Source organism: Mustela nigripes, chromosome 7 (assembly GCF_022355385.1).
Source record: "Mustela nigripes isolate SB6536 chromosome 7, MUSNIG.SB6536, whole genome shotgun sequence".
NCBI lineage: Eukaryota > Metazoa > Chordata > Mammalia > Carnivora > Mustelidae > Mustela > Mustela nigripes.
The window spans coordinates 109,675,306-109,693,709 of NC_081563.1; the positions used below are offsets into that span (position 1 = coordinate 109,675,306).

Consider the following 18,404-nt stretch of genomic DNA (forward strand, 5'->3'; position numbering starts at 1 on the left):
GATTAAATTAGGCCTGAAGCTGGAATTCCCTTGGTCTTTAAGTTACATGAGCCAATGAATTCCTTTTTCATAAAATTTGAGCAGCTTGCTGTGTTTATAACTAAAACAGTCTTAGTTTTCTTCTTTTCCAATTAACATCTTTTTTTTTTTTAAGATTTTATTTATTTATTTGACAGAGAAAGACACAGCAAGAGAGGGAACACAAGCAGGCAGAGTGGGAGAGGGAGAAGCAGGCTTCCCGCCAAGCAGGAAGCCCGATGTGGGGCTTGATCCCAGGACCCTGGGATCACGACCCAAGCCAAAGGCAAATGCCTAATGATGAGCCACCCAAGCGCCCCCGATTACATCTTTTCTGTTCTTCTTCCCCACACTCCCTAAGTGCAGGTTAGGGAGTTTGTTCACCGTATCCTTAGTGAGCAATCCACTGTCATCAGCGTCTCTTCTGTGGGCTCATCCTCCAGGACACTAGTTATGTCCTCTCTCCCAAGCTCTAAATTTCAACCTGCCAGTAAGACACTTTGATGTCCAACCAGCACCTTAAACTTGATAGGTCCAAACTCATAACCTCCTTTCCAACCACACAAGCTCTTCCTTCTGTTCTCCTTCAAGACGCTAATGTACCTGAGACACACTCCATGGGAAACACTGATCTTCACCACTGTCTCCAAGCCCCTGTTGGAAGCCACAGGCCCCGAATGGCATCACTTACACTAACTTCCCAAACTGAAGCTTAACACTGAATCTAACTGCAATTTCAACCTCCCCCAGAAATGTAGTCTTAACTGGTTGGTCAGGAATTTTTGATCAGTGCCTGTCGGTCTGCCACGTGGGCCCTCTCTATCCCCCAAAGGAAGATAAGGTTATCTACATGAGAAGACCTCCAGCTTCTCTCCCCTTGCCTGGAATGTTTTGCTAGTAACTTCTTCCACCCCCTGCCCCCATAAAAACCTTCCATTCCATACAACTCCTCAGAGCTCCCCTCTACTTGCTGCCCAATTCATGAATCATTTAATAAAAACCAATTAGATCTTGTTTAAAATTTACTTAGTTGAACTGTGGTTAACAACCCCCCTACACACACACAGGATCCCCTCATCAATTCTCAAACTGTGTGATCCTCTTATGACAGGGTCTTTCCTTATTCTCATTCCCACTGCTAGTACCCTTGCTGACATCTGCATGTCAACCTTTCTCTACTACAACGGCCTCCCAATTGGTTCTCCACCAATTCCTCCCTTTTCTAATTTATTCTGCACATACTCCCAGATTAATCTTCATAAAGCACAGCTCTAGCATCCCCCTCCTCCACTCATTTCTGCCTAGTGAAATGTCTTTAGACAAACTACCTCCACTCCAGGCCCTTTACACCCTGCACACACCACATGCTCCATCCAAGCACAATTAACTACCCGTTGGCCCTGATTACATCCCACCCTTCCTTCTTCTCCCCCTTTGATCCTTGCCTTTTCACCTCCCTGCTCATGCTTCAAGCCCCATCTTAGAAGCCACCAAGACTCAAGGAAGGAAGGTCCTTCCTGATTCTCATCTGTAGCAGGCGGGAATAAAAAATGGGCCTCCCTGAAAATAAATTGATCCAAGAATCTGTGAATAATTACCTTACATGGCAAAAGGGTAAATATTCCCTCATAAGGCAGAGTGATTGAATTAAGAGTCCTGAAAGAAGGCGTATCCTGGATTATCCAGTTAGCCCCTAAATGCAATCACCTGTATCCTTCTAAGAGTGAGGCACAGAAATTTTGGACACACAGAGGAGAGGCAATGTGAGGACAGCATAGGCAGAGATGTGGCCATATGCCAAGGAATGCCAATAGTCCCCAGAAACCGGGAAGAGGCGAGGCATGGATTCTGCCCTAGAGACTCTGAAAGGAATGCAAGCCTGCCAACACTTTCATTTCAGCCTTCCAGCCTCCAGAAGTGAGAGAATAAATTTCTATTGTTTCAAACCACCCAGTTCCTGGTAATTTGTTAGAAGAGCCCCAGGAATCTAACAGACCATTCTTCCCACCAGCTTTATCTCCTACAAATAAAGTTCCCACAGGATGTAACTTATACCTCTCTCACACCATTTGTTGCCCATCTGTATTTATATTAAGATAGAACTTCCTGTAAGCTGATTTGATTTCAAGCTCATCAAAAGTAGGGACTGCATTATTCATCTTTGTTTATCTTGAATGTTCCTTGCCTTGAATCTGGTAAAAGCTAAATAACTGTCTTTTTAAAACTCATTGTTTTTTTGTTTTTTTGAGAGAGAAAGAGAGGGCGAGCACGCACAGGAGTAGTGGGGAAGGGCAGAGGCAGGGAAAGAGAATCTTTTTTTTTTTTTTTTTAAGATTTTTATTTATTTATTTATTTATTTGATAGACAGAGAAAGATCACAAATAGGCAGAAGGCAGGCAGAGAGAGGGGGAAGCAGGCTCCCCGCTGAGCAGAGAGCCCGATGTGGGGCTCGATCCCAGGACCCTGAGATCATGGCCTGAGCTGAAGGCAGAGGCTTAAACCACTGAGCCACCCAGGCGCCCCAGGAAAGAGAATCTTAAGTAGGCTCCACACTCAGTGCAGAACCAACCAGATGGGCCTCAATTTCATGACCCTGAGGTCAAAACCAGAGCTGAAATCAAGACTCTGACACTTAACTGACTGAGCCACCCAGGTGCCCCCAAATTCACTAAATTTTAATCAAAGTCATTAATGTTTTATCCACAAAGCCTAGAATAATGGTGTGCCAGCATTTGTGTGGGGAAGACCACCCCTAGAGCTACAGCTATACAAATCCAACTAATGACTAAAAGGGCTGCATTTTCAGCCTTTCCCAAAGGTTAAAATGACTGGGGCCAGGGAGGCTGGTGAGGGAGATCCCCCGGGGCACCCATAAAACCCAGAGTGGTCAAGAGCTCTACCTGCAAACAGTAACTTATGTTGCCAGGAATAATGAATAAGTGGGCAGAGTAAAACCTTTCAGAGCCCTAAATGGTTCAGTCCTGCCCTACAAAAAGGTAGAAGTCTCTGCATATTTCCCTTGAGTAATGAAAAATGCTCCAGAAAGATTAAGAACACATCTGTCCTTTGAGCCAATCAGATTCATTAGTGGAAGGGCTTCAAACAATTCAAAATGCTACCCCCATATTAAAACAAACAAACAAACAAACAAAAAACCTGCTTTGTTCTTCATAACATCACTACCACCTGAAATTATTACACATTTGACTCCCCCACTGGAACACAAAGTCCACGTGGAAGGGACTTCAGTTATTCACTGCTATATCCCCCTTTGCCTACAACACTGACTGATATATACAAGGTCCCCAATGCAGGTTTCTTCACAAAAGGAGGAAGAGAGAGAAGATGGCAGGTTAAGGAACAACTAAGGAGTTTTCCCCTTCTGAGTCTGTAGGTTAAAATGGCAAGCATAATTTCTCACATAGCCAGCCACTCTGCACAAAACAGCACCAGCTCACGGCATTCACACAGATTTGCTAATTCCGTAAGTGGAAAGAATGAGAAATTCCCAAGAACATTCTAAGGATGAGACATCAAACCTCCAGGATGAAGGTGGGTAGTAGAATAAGAAAATAATCTCCAGCAGCTGCTGGCTGCTTTTCTGTCCAGCAATCTTGCAAAAGGGAAATACCTGCTTCCTTCAGCTTGGACTTCCAGAAGCTAAGCCCCTGCCAAACTGGTTGTCACTCTATGCAAAGACAGACAGATGCATCAACCAAAAAACTTACTCACCATCTGTGTATCAAGCACAACTGCAGCAGCCCCTCTAGTCATCGCACTGTGGACAGGCTGGCTGTTGTCCCCACCCAACTCCATCTCAGCTGAGAAGTTGAGGTTTGATGAATAGAATAAGCTCTAACACCTCAGTCATCTAGTATTAAGAAAAACTCCACTAATCCACAGTGAAATTTCTAGATAACCAAAATGTACCTGCTTCATCAATTAAAAAAAAAAAAAGATTTCTTATAAATGTTCGGGGTTGCAAATCTTCTATCAAAAGATTATTATGCACCTCTGCAATGAGGACACTTATTTAACGACATCATCCTAGGTTTTCTTTGTTAAAAAAAAAAATTAAGCTGAGTAAAATTTAAATAAATAAATTTAAATAAATCTTAAATAAAGATTTTATTGGCCGTATCCAATGTTGCATGAATACAGCAGCATCCCATTTAGCAGACAGAAAGGAGCTCTGAGATGCTGTACAAAATGAAAGACTTTTATAGACAGAAGTGAGTAGGAATAAGGAAGTCATGCTAAGCCAAAGCAGACTGGCTACTTTGAAGTCATTTTCCTTTAGGGGATGACAAGGGTCTATCAGGCAGATTACTAACTAGTGCTGTCAGATAACTTTTGATTAGATTCCATTTCTGGGACAGCTGAAACTAATTAAGTCTCAGTTTGGTGATGTAAGGCTCAGCATGAGGGACTCCATTACAGGCCTGCTATCTTGTTTTCAGTGCCTGAAATCTCAATTGTTCTGCCTGGGCAGGACTCAGGCACTAATGAATGAAGATGCTATCTGCCCCAATAATATAGACTGTTGCTTCAGTGCTCAAATGTGAATTCCAGAAGATCCTCCCTCATTCTCAGGCCACTGCAGACCTGTCTTCAGAGTGTTTCCAAGCTGCCTCTCTCCCAGATAACTCTATCAAGGATGGACAATGCAGATGGCCCAGGCTCTTAGAACTAGGCCTGACCTAATAATGGATACAGCAAGTGAGCAATTCACTGTCCGAGAGGGTCCTCAGACTCGGTGCCCACTCAAGGGCTTCTAGAAATGGACAGTTAAACATCAGTCCCTGATGTTCCAGAGCCATTTACTCCAAGAGGTCCTGGCTTGGAGCAATAAGCTGTCAACCAGAAAGGCTTGAGATCAGCAGGACCAACAAGACACACAGCCTCCGTAGGCAGGTATTCTGAGGCCTGAGGAGACATCAGGTGAGAAGAAATCTATCTACAGGTATCTACACACAGAGAAAGAAATGTGAGTCATCATGCTTTGCAGCTGGTGACAGTGGGGAACTGTCTATACCTAGTCCAATTCACCTTCACACCTGCATGCCAACTATGCACCTGTAGAGTTTCATTCTATTAGGGGGATGCAGAGGATGAATACCATGAAAGGCTCCAAATCACACAACTTCCAAAATAATGAGCAAATGTATACTACTCATCGTCACAAATACATTCTCAGTACTTAAGAACTGTAATCCTAGAATTCACTAACGCTACATTCATTAATAATGAACATCAATCTTGCAAACACAAGTAAGAGGGAGTGGTGAACTAGACAAAAACAAACCAAAAAAAAAAAAGGGCTGCAACTGACTTTCCAAAGAAGCAAGTCTATCTCAAAAAGAAGAGTACCCCCAGAAGAATGGGGAAAGGGGGAAAGCAGTACTAGTTGTGTGATCTTAGAAGAGATCATGTCACCTCTGAGCCTCAGGTTTTTCATCCGTAAGACAGAAACAATTCCTATCTCAGGGGTATTGGTGTTTTTTGAGCTGTGGATTGAAACCTACTGGGTCTTAAAAATCAGTTCAGTGGATCACAACTAGCAAAAAATAAAATATGGTGCCAGGAGTCAGGCTAATTCTGAAAGGGGTAAACATCATGCTAACATAATGTGGTACTTCAGTACTAGAAATAAATACTGACATGCCAATATTTTCTTTTTGCTCTCCAACACTAATCACTACACTCAACAAATTCCTCCTGAAACCAGAAGCCTGGTTCTCACTGCCCAACCGGTTGCTAATCTTCACAGCTGACTTAGCACTACTCCACCGTCTGACAACCATATGTGCTAGGGACAAGCCAAGTGTGACAGTAACCAAGAGCTTCTGACCAAGTCGGCAGGAGGGTTGTGCTTTCCCGCTTTCTTGTCCCAGGGACAGTCGGTTTTGCCTCCCTCCCAGAAATCATCATGACCAATCGACACACATCCTTTAATGAATCTTGTGGGAGATATAGAACTCCAAGACCAGGAGCCCAACCCCAGAGACTTTATTTAATGATGAGAAAGCACCTAACCAGAATTTGAATAGTCAAGTCCCACAGAAGACTGGAAAAGGAAGGATGATGAAGAAATGGAGTGCAGGAGCAGAGAGGGTTCCACGAGAAGCTGGGGCTGAAGCGAACATAAGAATGTAAGGGCTCCAGGCCACACAGGCCTCACGTTGGTGAGGGCTCCAGGGCCCATGCTAAGATGTCCCTGCTTCCAGCATGCAGGCCCCAAAGAACTCTGGGGCCACCTCCTCTGTGGGAGGGCCACCCACCTCCTCTCTCCAAGACAGGTGCAGAGTAAGGCAAGTGCTCCCCGCCCCCCCACCGCCCCGCTGCCCTGTTGACTAACCGTGAGATGCTCACAGGTCTTCCTCTGTTACAGGCTCTTTGACCAACCCATGGAAGGAAATGACTAGGGAGACCAAGAGGTCAGAAAAACAGAATGGCTAAAGCAAAGAGCATCGAACTCAGGTTCAGCCTACCTGGGTTCAAATTCTGACTTGAAGTTCAGGCCTTTTTGCTCATCCCTGTAAAACAAGAGCCAATACTTCTGATCATCCAGGAAGCCTGCCTCTGGATGCATATACAAGTCACCAGCTGGTCATGGTATGACCATGACCTTATGACTGGGAATTGTAATCACATCACAGCCCTGCTCAACAGCGCCCCCTGGCCCTCACACACCTGCAGGGATCACTGCAACATGTCTGTGAAAAATCAGATCTTTCAGCTTCCTTAACTATGAGAAACAAAACAAAACAAAACTCTTACAAATCAATAAGATGTACCCACGTCCACATGAAAAAAAATCAGCAAGAGACAATTTGCCAAATACAATAACATGTACACTTATTTAACCTCACTAGTAATCCGTGTCATAAAAAATAAAATGGCCATAGAAGCCATTTTCTTACATCAGACTGAACAGATCAAAAGAACATTCATGGTGGACCAGGCTTGGAGAAAACCCATAAACTCATACAGTACTCACACAAATGTAAATTAGTACCACCTTTCTGAAAGGCAGTTTGGAAATATGTATTAAGAACCTTTAAATGGTTCACATCTCCTCTGATCTAGTCATTCCTTGGCAAGAAATATACCCAAAGTGAATATCTATAGAAATACTTCATTTACATGAGGATGTTCATCATGTCCTTATAAGAAGAAACAACTGGGGCGCCTGTGTGGCTCAGATGGTTAAGCATCTGCTTTTGACTCGGGTCTTGATCCCAGGGTCCTGGGATGGAACCCCATATTGGGCTCCCTGCTCAGCGGGGAGTAGGCTTCTCCCTCCCCCCCTGCTTCTACCCTTGCTCATGTGTGTTCTCGCTCTATCTTTCTCTCAAATAAATACAATCTTTAACAAAAAAAAAAAGAAGAAGAAGAAGAAGCAGCAGCAGCAGCAGCAACTTATATGATCTACTTAACAAAGATAGGGAAAAACACCAAGCAGCCATAGAAAAAAAGATAAGCAGGGCACAATAAAAATGTTATCAGCAGTTATATTCTAAGTAGTAAAATTAAAGGTAATTTAAATTTTTAAATATTTTCCAATCAGCCCCACATTTTCCACCAAACAAGTATTGTTTCTATACTTTGAAAAAGTGCCAAAGGATATATCTAAGCTTCTCAACTCCTCTGTGCTGGCTTCACCCTAAAACTTTCTGGCCTGGCCCTCAGGCCTTTCCACTGGGACCCCTGACTTATTCTTGGTCCATCTTTCCAGACACATTCCTGCTCCTTCAGCTCAGATGTCACCACCCCACAGGCACTTCCTCTGTCCTTGCCCCCAAGCCATGCTAAATAGGTCAGAATGATGAGCAAGCCCCAGTCCCACATGGAGGGAGGCAACAGGAGATTCTGCAAAGCAACCAAAACAACCAGCCCCTGAGGTCAGCTTCCCCAACCACACTATCTATCTAAACTCATCAAAGCTAAGAGACATTTGTGATGAATGAAGATGAAAATCTTCAGGAAATTTCCAGGAAAAAATTTTTCGTGGAAAATTTCCCTGGAAAAAAAAAGGGGCCCTGAAAAATCTCAGCTCATCTTGGTTTTCCACCCCCCCCCTTTGATCCCCTGGACACTAAAAGTCTTTGGTTTTCCAACTTCAAATAATGGCTCATTCTTATACTTTGGATTTTCTTTTATCTTATTAATACAGGATTTATTTGCCTTCCCTCTGTCAAACTCTGAGCTAACCACTTTCCTCTGGCTGCCTGGGGAGGCGTAAGAAAAGGAACATACAGGGTAGAGGAGAAACAGGAAAAAGATGGAGGCACAGGTCCTTCACATAGTGAAGAGGATGAGAAAGGCCACCATCAGGCCAAAGAGCCCCATGCCCTCCGAGAGGGCAAAGCCCAGAATGGCACAGGGGAAGAGCTGTTGCTTCAGAGACAGGTTCCTGACATGACCAATGATGAAATTCCCAAACACAGTCCCAGTTCCAGCCCCAGAGCCAGCCACGCCTACCACTGCAGCCCCAGCCCCCATGCACTTGGCAGCTGTGCCAATGTCCCTTGAAATGGCTCTGATTCAGCTGCGACTGGGAATAAGTGAAGTCAGGGGACACAGGGCTGCCAAGCTGCTGAGGCTCTTATCCGTCAGTGTTTCCGGTGCTTTTAGCACTGCTGTAGACATTAATCCATTCAAGGGCTAAGAAGTGCCCCTGACCAAGAAGGGGGCAGAGATGAACTTCGCACAGACCTACGTGTCCAGGGAATGAGGGGCTGTGGCAGGAGAGCTGCTCCCAATGCACAGAAGACAGGGAGCTCGTATACTGGATATTTTAAGACCAATGAGAAATGTTAAGAATTGTGTGTTAGAACACCAAACCTCGTAATGCAGATAATTCTTCCTGAGATCTAGGAAAGAGGATCTAACCACAGCTCCTAGGATTCAAGCAGGACCCTCTAGAATGTTAAGATATCACTTGTCTGATAAGCCTCTAGGAAAGGCTGATATCTCTGGAAGAAATGGTTCTTGGTCAGAAGTGCTCAATGTAGTATGTTTTCAACAGACCACTATGTGAAAATTAAAAATTCTCTGTACAGAGAATTCTGTGGAGCAGACAGAAGATAGAAATGGCAGCTGTTCAAGAGAAAACTGAGAGTCTGGCTGGCATCCCTGTGAGAAAACAAAGCCCATGTGGCCCTTGTTCTCCCAAATCTATAGGGGGTGATAGACGTCACCTCTAACACAGAACAGACCGGACTGCAGTAGGAGATTCTACTTAAAGTAGCCAGTGAAGGAGGTCTTCGGGCTTCTACTAACACCCCTCCTACTCAAAAAGTAGGGTGGGACACTACACACCGACAGTTGAGGGGAATACAGAGGATTTATGATTTATGCCTTCAGAGGGAAGCCCCTGGAAAAACTAGCTCAAGGGAATCAGAATGCATGCTGGCTGGTCAATCCCTCTGAGCCGCTTCTCAACTGATTATTTTTCCACCGATAACCTCTTATTTAGAAGACTATTATTATTTTGAAGACTGAATGTTATCAGTAACTGATTCATTCCGAAGAGAAGTGCCCCATCACACTAAGAATCTAACCACGGCATCTTTGTTAGGCCCTTCAGGTAGGAGCGCGGCCAGGACCTACACCACCCTCTTCTGACTCTTCCCTGATCTCCTACCCAGCATCCTCTCCTCCATCAGTCAACTCCAGTCGAACACAGGCACTTTCCATGATCAGTTGTCAGCTCTTGCCCTTCTTAATGTCAACAGCAGAAGCCCAGAATTCACAGGTGCTATCAATCAAGAGGAACCAGTTTATCCTTCACCCCAAACACGGAACAACAAAAGTGTTGCAAGTGACTGCTTCTAATGTAAGATGAGCTCGGTCTCTCAAAACTGAAAACTTCCTGTTGATGAAAGCAGTCAGGGCGCATGCCTTTTTTTTTTTTTTTTTAAAGATTTTATTTATTTATTTGCCAGAGACAGAGGGAGAGAGAGAGAGCGAGCGAGCACAGGCAGACAGAGAGGCAGGCAGAGGCAGAGGGAGAAGCAGGCTCCCCGCCGAGCAAGGAGCCCGATGTGGGACTCGATCCCAGGATCCTGGGATCATGACCTGAGCTGAAGGCAGCCGCTTAACCAACTGAGCCACCCAGGCGTCCCAGGGCGCATGCCTTTTGACCTCAATATCCCACTTAAATGAATGTCAATAAGCATAGTAAGGAATAAAACCATGTCCTTTTAGGCAGAAATAGTAAGGGACAGGGACCAACCACATATATGAGATTTCGAGAAATTTCTGGATAATAGTGTAGATTGAAGAACTAAGATGGAGGATATAAAACAAAGCGTAGCCAAGAGGATATACTTCAGAAAGGCTGAAAAAGATATACTTCAAAAAGGCTGAGAAAGGGCGCCTGGGTGGCTCAGTGGGTTAAGCCACTGTCTTCGGCTCAGGTCATGATCTCAGCATCCTGGGATCGAGTCCCGCATCGAGCTCTCTGCTCAGCAGGGAGCCTGCTTGCCTCTCTCTCTCTCTCTCTGCCTGCCTCTCTGTCTACTTGTAATCTCTCTCTCTGTCAAATAAATAAATAAATAAATTCTTTAAAAAAAAAAAAAAAGGCTGAGAAAGTAGCAGCCCTCTGCTACCCTGGAGGAGTTCCGGACTGAGATCTGACATATGGGATGATAGATGAGATTTAGGAGGTGTGGCTCCCCATCCGTTCAACCTAAAATGAAGCCTATCAAGCAACAGGCCCCATCTAAGCACACAGAGGTCTCAGACAAAGTCCCAGTCAGGAGAGAGGTGAGCCCAGACATTGCTGCTCATTCTCTCCTTATCCAAATGGAAAGAATTTGGACAAGTAAAATAAGATTTTACTTATTTGGGTTATCCTGCCCCGTTCATCCAGACCCTCTTCCACAACTGTCCTTGAAGGGGAGAGGGATGGAAGATAACCTTTAGTGCATGGTAACCAGACCCAATGAGACTACTGGACATCAAACTGCGATACAGACTCTAGGCTGCATACAAGGACTAGCAACTGGATGGGCTCGGTGCCGCCTGCCTTGAGAGGAAGCAGTTGTGTCCTGCAGACCAGAAGAAAAGACTGACTCAAGCCAGTACACCCTGCAACAGCCCCCCCCCCCCCAGTTAGTATTTTCCTGAGAAGACACATAGAGATTGTTAATATGCAAACTTCATACAGTGCACATGACCCTCAACGTGATGTTTTCAGTCAACATTTATTTAGAAACAAATATTTGTGTCTCAAAAACCCATCTGAAGGGTGCCTGGGTGGCTCAGTCATTAAGCATCTGCCTTCAGCTCAGGTCATGATCCCAGGGTCTTGGGATGGAGCCCTGCATACAGCTCCCTGCTCAGTGGGAAGTCGGCTTCTCCCTCTCCCACTCCCCCTGCTTGTGTTCCCTCTCTCGCTGTCTCTCTGTCAAATAAATAAGTAAAATCTTTACCATTTGACATTTTTTTTTTACAGACTTTATATTTTACTTCTTTATTTTTAGGGAGAAAGAAAGTGAAAAAGAGCACAGGGTGGGGGGAAGGCAGGGGAGAGGGAGAGGCAGAATCTCAAGCAGACTACAGACTCAGATTACAATCTGAGCCAAAATCAAGAGTGAGACACTTAACTGACTGACCCACACAGGCACCCACATTTTAGACTTTTAACAAAACAGTACATTGGGAAATTTTAGTTACATTCCAAATAACAGTAGCAGGAGGCCAGAATTAATAGATTTCAAAACATTAATCAAAATTCAAAAGGAATGTATGGTCTTCAGATTACTGGTATTTTGAGAGTGGTCACACTGACAACATATGCTTTGTGAATAAACAATAAGAGGCTTTCTTTTAGAAAAAAAAAAGAAAGAAAATGACCTGATGTCTTATAGTACCATATAAAGAAATTTTTAGTGTAGCAACCAGGGTGAAATAAAGCTATACTCTGTAGTTTCTTCATCCTAAAGCATGGTCTACAAGAAGATGAAAGCTTGCCAGTTTAGGAAGCTCTACTACAACCCCAAACAACACCCAGTCTGACGATCCACCCGATAATGGATCCCATTATTAGTGCGACCATATAAGGTGTCCTCCAAACTGAGACACTGCAAAGGAGAGTATCACCCACCTCATCCACATCCATGAGCAAAGACTGCTTCAACCCTTCTCTTCCTTGGTGAGTAATATAGTTCATTAAAGCTGCAGTTCTTGCCTTTTTTTTCAAGATTTTATTTATTTATTTGACAGAGAGAGTGCATGCACAAGCAGGTGGAGCAGCAAGTAGAGGAAGAAGAAGCAGACTCCTCTTCCAGCAGGGAGCTGGCTGCAGGACGAAATCTGGCTGCAGGACCCTGGGATCATGACCTGAGTGGAAGGCAGACACCTAACTGACTGAGCCACTCAGGCACCTCCCTCTCTACACTCATAATTATTGAGGACCTCAGTAGTTGCCTATGTAATTTATACCAATCAATAACTGCCATTATTAGATATTAAAACAGAAATTCCCAAAATACAGGAAAACAGTGTGGCATTTCCTCAATAAATTAAACAAAGAATTACCACATGACCCAGCAATTCCATTTTGGGGTCTATGTCCAAAAGAACTGAAAGCAGAGATCCCAACAGATATTTGTACACCCATGTTCACAGCAGCATTATTCACAATTTGGGTTGTTCGCACGTTGGGGCTACTGCGGAGAACACTGCTTTCAATATTCTAGAACTTGTCTTTTAGTGAACATTATGAACATTATGTACAAATTTCTATCAAGTAATCACCTGTGAATGTTCATAGGATTTGTGTATACATGGGTTTTATATTTTTTAAGATTTTACTTATTTGAGAGAGAAAGCATACACATGAGTCAGGTGGGGGAGAGCAGATGGAGAGGGAAAGAATCTCAAGCAGACTCCAAGCTTAGCACGGAACCCAGGCCAACATGGGGCTCGATCTCACAACCCTGAAATCATGACCTGAACCGAAACTAAGAGTTGGACACCCAACCGACTGAGACACCCAGATGCCCCTATACATAGGTGTCAGTAAATATTTGCCAAACAGTTTTCCAGAGTGGTTTTACCAATTTATACTCCCACAAACAGTACATGAACTCCACATACTTGTCATCCCTTAGTATCTTCAGTCCTCTTAATCTTAGCCATGCTGATGGGTGTGCAGTAGAATCTCATTGCTGTTTTAAATTGCACTTCCCAGGACACCTGGGTGGCTCAGTTGGTTGGACGACTGCCTTCGGCTCAGATCATGATCCCGGAGTCCTGGGATCGAGTCCCACATCGGGCTCCCAGCTCCATGGGGAGTCTGCTTCTCCCTCTGACCTTCTCCTCACTCATGCTCTCTCTTACTGTCTCTCTCTCAAATAAATAAATAAATAAAAATCTTTTAAAAAAATTTTTTTAAATGTTGTTAATTTGCACTTCCCTAACAACTAATGATGTTGGTCACACTTTCGTATATATATTTTTTTAAGATTTTATTTATTTATTTGTCAGAGAGAGAGCGAGCGAGAGCGAGCACAGGCAGACAGAGTGGAAGGCAGAGGCAGAGGGAGAAGCAGGCTCCCTGCGGAGCAAGGAGCCCGATGTGGGACTCGATCCCAGGACGCTGGGATCATGACCTGAGCCGAAGGCAGCTGCTTAACCAACTGAGCCACCCAGGTGTCCCACACTTTCGTATATTTATTGACCACCTGAAGAGTCCCATTTTTTTTTTTTTAAGATTTTATTTACTTATTCAACAGAGAGAGAGAGAATACAAGCAGAAGCAGGAGAGGGAGAAGCAGGCTTCCTGCCAAGCATGGAGCCCAATGTGGGGCTCAATCCCAGGATGCTGGGATCATGACCTGAGCTGAAGGCATATGCTTAACGACAGAGCTACCCAGGCACCCCATGAAGAGCCCCATTTAATTGAGTTGTCTTTTTTATATATTCATTTTGTAGGACTTCTTTACATAGATTCTGGATATGAGTCTAATGTCAAATGTATTTTTTATCTTCTCATTTGTAGACTTCCTTTTCATCTCTAGACCTCCTTTCCATCTCTAGACTTCCTTTTCATTTAGTTCTTAATTTTAATGTAGCTCTATTTACCATTTCTTTTATAAATGGTGTTTATTTTTTCTAATTAGGGGCTTTTAAATATCACTATACCTATACACCTATAAAAATTAACAATTCATTTATATTAAACCTCCAATATTCAAATTTACCCAAAATTTTCACATATTTTTCTTCTTCATAGCAATTTGGTTGAATCAGGACCCAAATAAGGTCCAGAAGTCATTAATATGCCTTATTATTTTAATGCATAGGCTTATCATATCTATTGCTCCCCCTTCTCTTAAAATGGGACACAATATCTCCTTGCCATGTATTTTCTAAAGTAACCAGGTCATTTGTCCAATGGTGTTTTTCAATGTGTTCTGTCCCTTGAATTTCCTGTAAACTAGCCCTTAGAACTAAAGTATTCATTAGGCTCTGGTATGATTTTTGGACAAGATTCCTCCTCTGATTTGTACTTCCATCAGGAGATACCCAATATCTGGTTGTCTGATGGTAGCAGCATTGATGGTTATGGTCTTGTTTATCAATTCAGTGGGGAGTTGAATATATTAATATTCTATCACTCTTTTTCCATTTGTTCTAGTAAAATAATCAACTATTTTGTTACTCTAAGGTATAGTTCCTATGGGAAAAGCATGATAGTGCCTCAGAACAACCTCATTCTAAGCCCCATTATTCAGAGGAGAAAACGGAAGCAAATTATTGGGGGGAACTCAGGTTATAAACCAAGCAATCCAAGAAGAACTCTGGGCTTGTAACTACTAGGCTCTAATGCCTCTTCTAAGAACAGGAAACATGTGAATACTCAGTATGTCTTTGTGGGGAAGGAGAGACCACAAAGATAGACACTCTCATACAGTTAGGGTGGCTACAAATTTACTACAGGAAGGAAATATATTAATTGTATCAAAAGCTTAGACAATGTACATCCCTTTTTAAATCAGCAGTTCTAAACATAGTACTTATCTAAGGATATGCATGTGCATAAAGGGCTTTTTGTGTTTTGTTTTATTTCAACAAGGGTACTTCCTGCAGCTTGCTTATAATAGCAAAAAAATTAAACAACTTAAAAGCCTGATTGGTTCAATAAGTTCAAGTACAGACACACAATGAAATGACATATAGACATTAAAAACGATGCTGGTTAAATGTTTATAGACTTGAACAATGTTCGGGGCATATTCTTAAGTTAAAAAATGAGTTATAAAACAGTAGTATTCAATACAAAGAAAGGCTATGCACCAAAATGTCAACAACAATGGTTCTCTCTCAATGGCAGGTTTGAGGTGACTTATTTTCTTTTTTGGTGCTTCTACAATGAATATCATTTATTTTCATCGTTTCTTTCACGGTAAGAAAAAGTTTGAAATAATGCTTATAAAGAACTTAACGAACCTTAACGGTGTGGGAAAATGCTTCTGGCAGCATAAAGAGGCAAGCTATCAGATCAGACATGGTAACTGCTATTATGACCGTGTGCAACCACATGCATTTGAACAATGGTTGTCTCCCTGCATTATGGGACTGCAGATGGGTTTCATACTCATATGTACACATCTCTGTGATTTCTACAATATATGCTGATGAAGTAATGAGACAGAGAAGAGCTAAAACAGATTTTGAGAAAATAAGATTTAAATAGGTAGAGGTAGGGAGAGGGGTGACAGAGAAAAAGCACAATTCAGGAAGTGGAAACAGCAAGAGCCTAGACTGATATCACAGGGCACCAAGCAAGTGGAGGGACTGGGTAAGAGAGAAGACTTTATAGTCTTTGACAGCCAGGACTCCTTTTTTCCCCTCTAATTATAGGGTGGTTTCAGAGCTGTCAGAGGATAGAAAGGATAGATGGACTAGAATTAGAAGTAATATACTAGAGCAACAGGTAAGGAATCCAGGTTAACCCCTGGTTAGAACCTGGATGGGGTGAGAGAGCAGAAGACACAGGAACCAATGGACTTAACCTACAGCAACTTAGAAATCTGATTCTACCTGCAGAGGAGACAGAAAGAGGGTCAATGTCTAGAAAAAAGGAAGTCAGATTTGAGATAGTCGCTGATTGAGGGATATGCACCAAGGAATGTTCTGGATGTCACTGAAACCACCAGGACCAGCAGGAAACAGATTGTGGGGTGAAGGCTCTGAGAATCACCTGCTGAGGAATCTGGGGTCAATGACAGAAATCCTCTCAACATTAGGGACCCAGGAGCAGAGAGTATTGTCAGTAAATCCCAAGTCTCACCAGATCTTTCAGCAGAGTCTTCATGGAGAAGCCCCAGGCTGGCCCTGCGGTGACCCTAATACAAAGGACTTGCTGACAAAAAGTAACAAAAGGACATCTGACTTTGGAAGGAGATATTGCATCCTGCACCAACAGTGGGCACTCACGAGCAATGAAACTTGGCTCAAAACGCTGCCTCTGCGGCACTCTGGGGAAGAGAAGGTGCAATTCACAGTGTACCCTTTGCACCTCTCTAATTTGGAACCATGCACTGCCGTCAAAAGGACACAATGAAGTTTAACTTCCTTAAAAAGGTCACTCAACTTAGTGGGCCTTATTGCCACCCCCACTGTTGGGGCAAATGGCGTGAGAACAAAGACCGGGGACTGGCGGGGAGCTGCCTAACGGATCCAGACTACCATCACTGGCACTGCACCACCATGCACAAGGCTTGGAAGGCAAGAGCTCTGCCCAAAGCCCGGGAGCAAATTTGTATTTTTCCAAGATGGCCCTGGAAAAATACTAATCAAGAGTCAGGGTCTCTACATCTTCTTCACAAACCAGAGGCAGTACAGCACATGAAAGGTTGTGCTTTCTCATGCCGAGCAGCCTCCAGCACGGGTCAGGAGAGTCAGGGAGGCTGTCACAGCATGGGGAACATGAAGCCGTGTGCAGGACAGGTACTCTGCAAGCCTAGTGAAAACGCAAATGAGTTCAATACAGTCCACCTGCATGGTTCCTAGAGCAGAGGGAAGAGCGTGCAAACCAGAAACACAGTAGCCCCCCATGTCTGCAGTTTTGCTCTCCCAGGGCTGTTACCAGGAGTCGGCCAAGGCCTGGAAGCAGGTGATCCTCCTGAGGTACTGTCAGGAGGTCAACAGTAGCCAACCTCTAAGTTACTATGCCTAAGTCACTGACCACACTTCATCTCATCACATGGGCATTTTATCATTTCACATCATTACAGGAAGGGCGAGTACAAAACAACATTTTGAGAGAGAGAACACATTCACATAACTTTTATTAGAGTATATGGTTGTAATTATTCTATTTCAATATTGTTGTTCATCTCTCACTGTGCTAATGTGCAAATTAAGCTTTATCGTAGGTATTTAAGTCTAGGAAAAAACACAGTAGATATAGGATTCGGTACTATCTGCAGTTGCAGGCATCCTCTGGGGTCTGGGAACATATCACCTGCAGATGGGGGGGGTACTGTATGGACGCTCACATTCTTTCAGTTTAAAGGATGATTATTTGCATCCTTTTGCAACTGGGAAATTAGTTACAAGATTCATTTTTTGTGCAGTTGTATTTCTTGAGATCAATGGAGAAAGAATGAAATATTTGGAGATTTGGAGCAAAAAGTGGTATAAAAAAAAAAATCCTGAACATTTTCTTCATGAACAGACACCAGCCCACCCTCAGAGCTAACAGAGACTGAATACAGCAGACACAGGATTCAGTGAATGTTCTGAGGAGAAGGTGTGTGTAATACTGAGTGACTGATTATTGCTGGAACAAACAGTTCTGATACTAAAAGTCATCATCCAGAAAGCAGCCTCATGTGCAGCTCAGTATGAGGAGCCCACCCCACACCAGGAGTTTCTTCCAAAGATATCCGAGCGGCTGCTCCCAGGGATGGACTTCAAAATATATAAACCACCAGGAACTGGGAAAACTGGGCCTAATCAACTTTTTCTGCCCATTTTTCCCCCTCAGGATCTCCACATTACTGATATATATATGAAAATATACACACACATATACTTTGAAAGACTCATTTTGCTACTGATACTAGCTATTTTGCTATTTTTCTGATTTTTATAGCCACATAAGAAAAATAGAAGCTCTTTGGGCATGCTTTTAAAGTCTGTAAATTAGGGGCACCTGGGTGGCTCAGTGGGTTAAGCCACTGCCTTTGGCTCAGGTCATGATCTCAGAGTCCTGGGATCGAGCCCCACATCGGGCTCTCTGCTCAGCGGGGGCCTGCTTCCCTCTCTCTCTCTGCCTGCCTTTCCGTCTACTTGTGGTTTCTCTCTGTCAAATAAATAAATAAAATCTTTAAAAAAAAATTAAAATTAAAATTAAAAAAAAA

General features: G+C 43.4%; 1 protein-coding gene and 1 pseudogene across 1 annotated transcript in view; both read right to left on the reverse strand.

Annotated features, from left to right (window-relative positions):
* LOC132021744 (phosphatidate cytidylyltransferase 2) overlaps positions 1 to 18,404 on the reverse strand; it is a 56,377-nt gene that overhangs the window by 32,072 nt on the left and 5,901 nt on the right. The window lies entirely within an intron of this gene.
* On the reverse strand, positions 8,320 to 9,720 carry LOC132022163 (ATP synthase F(0) complex subunit C2, mitochondrial-like; annotated as a pseudogene).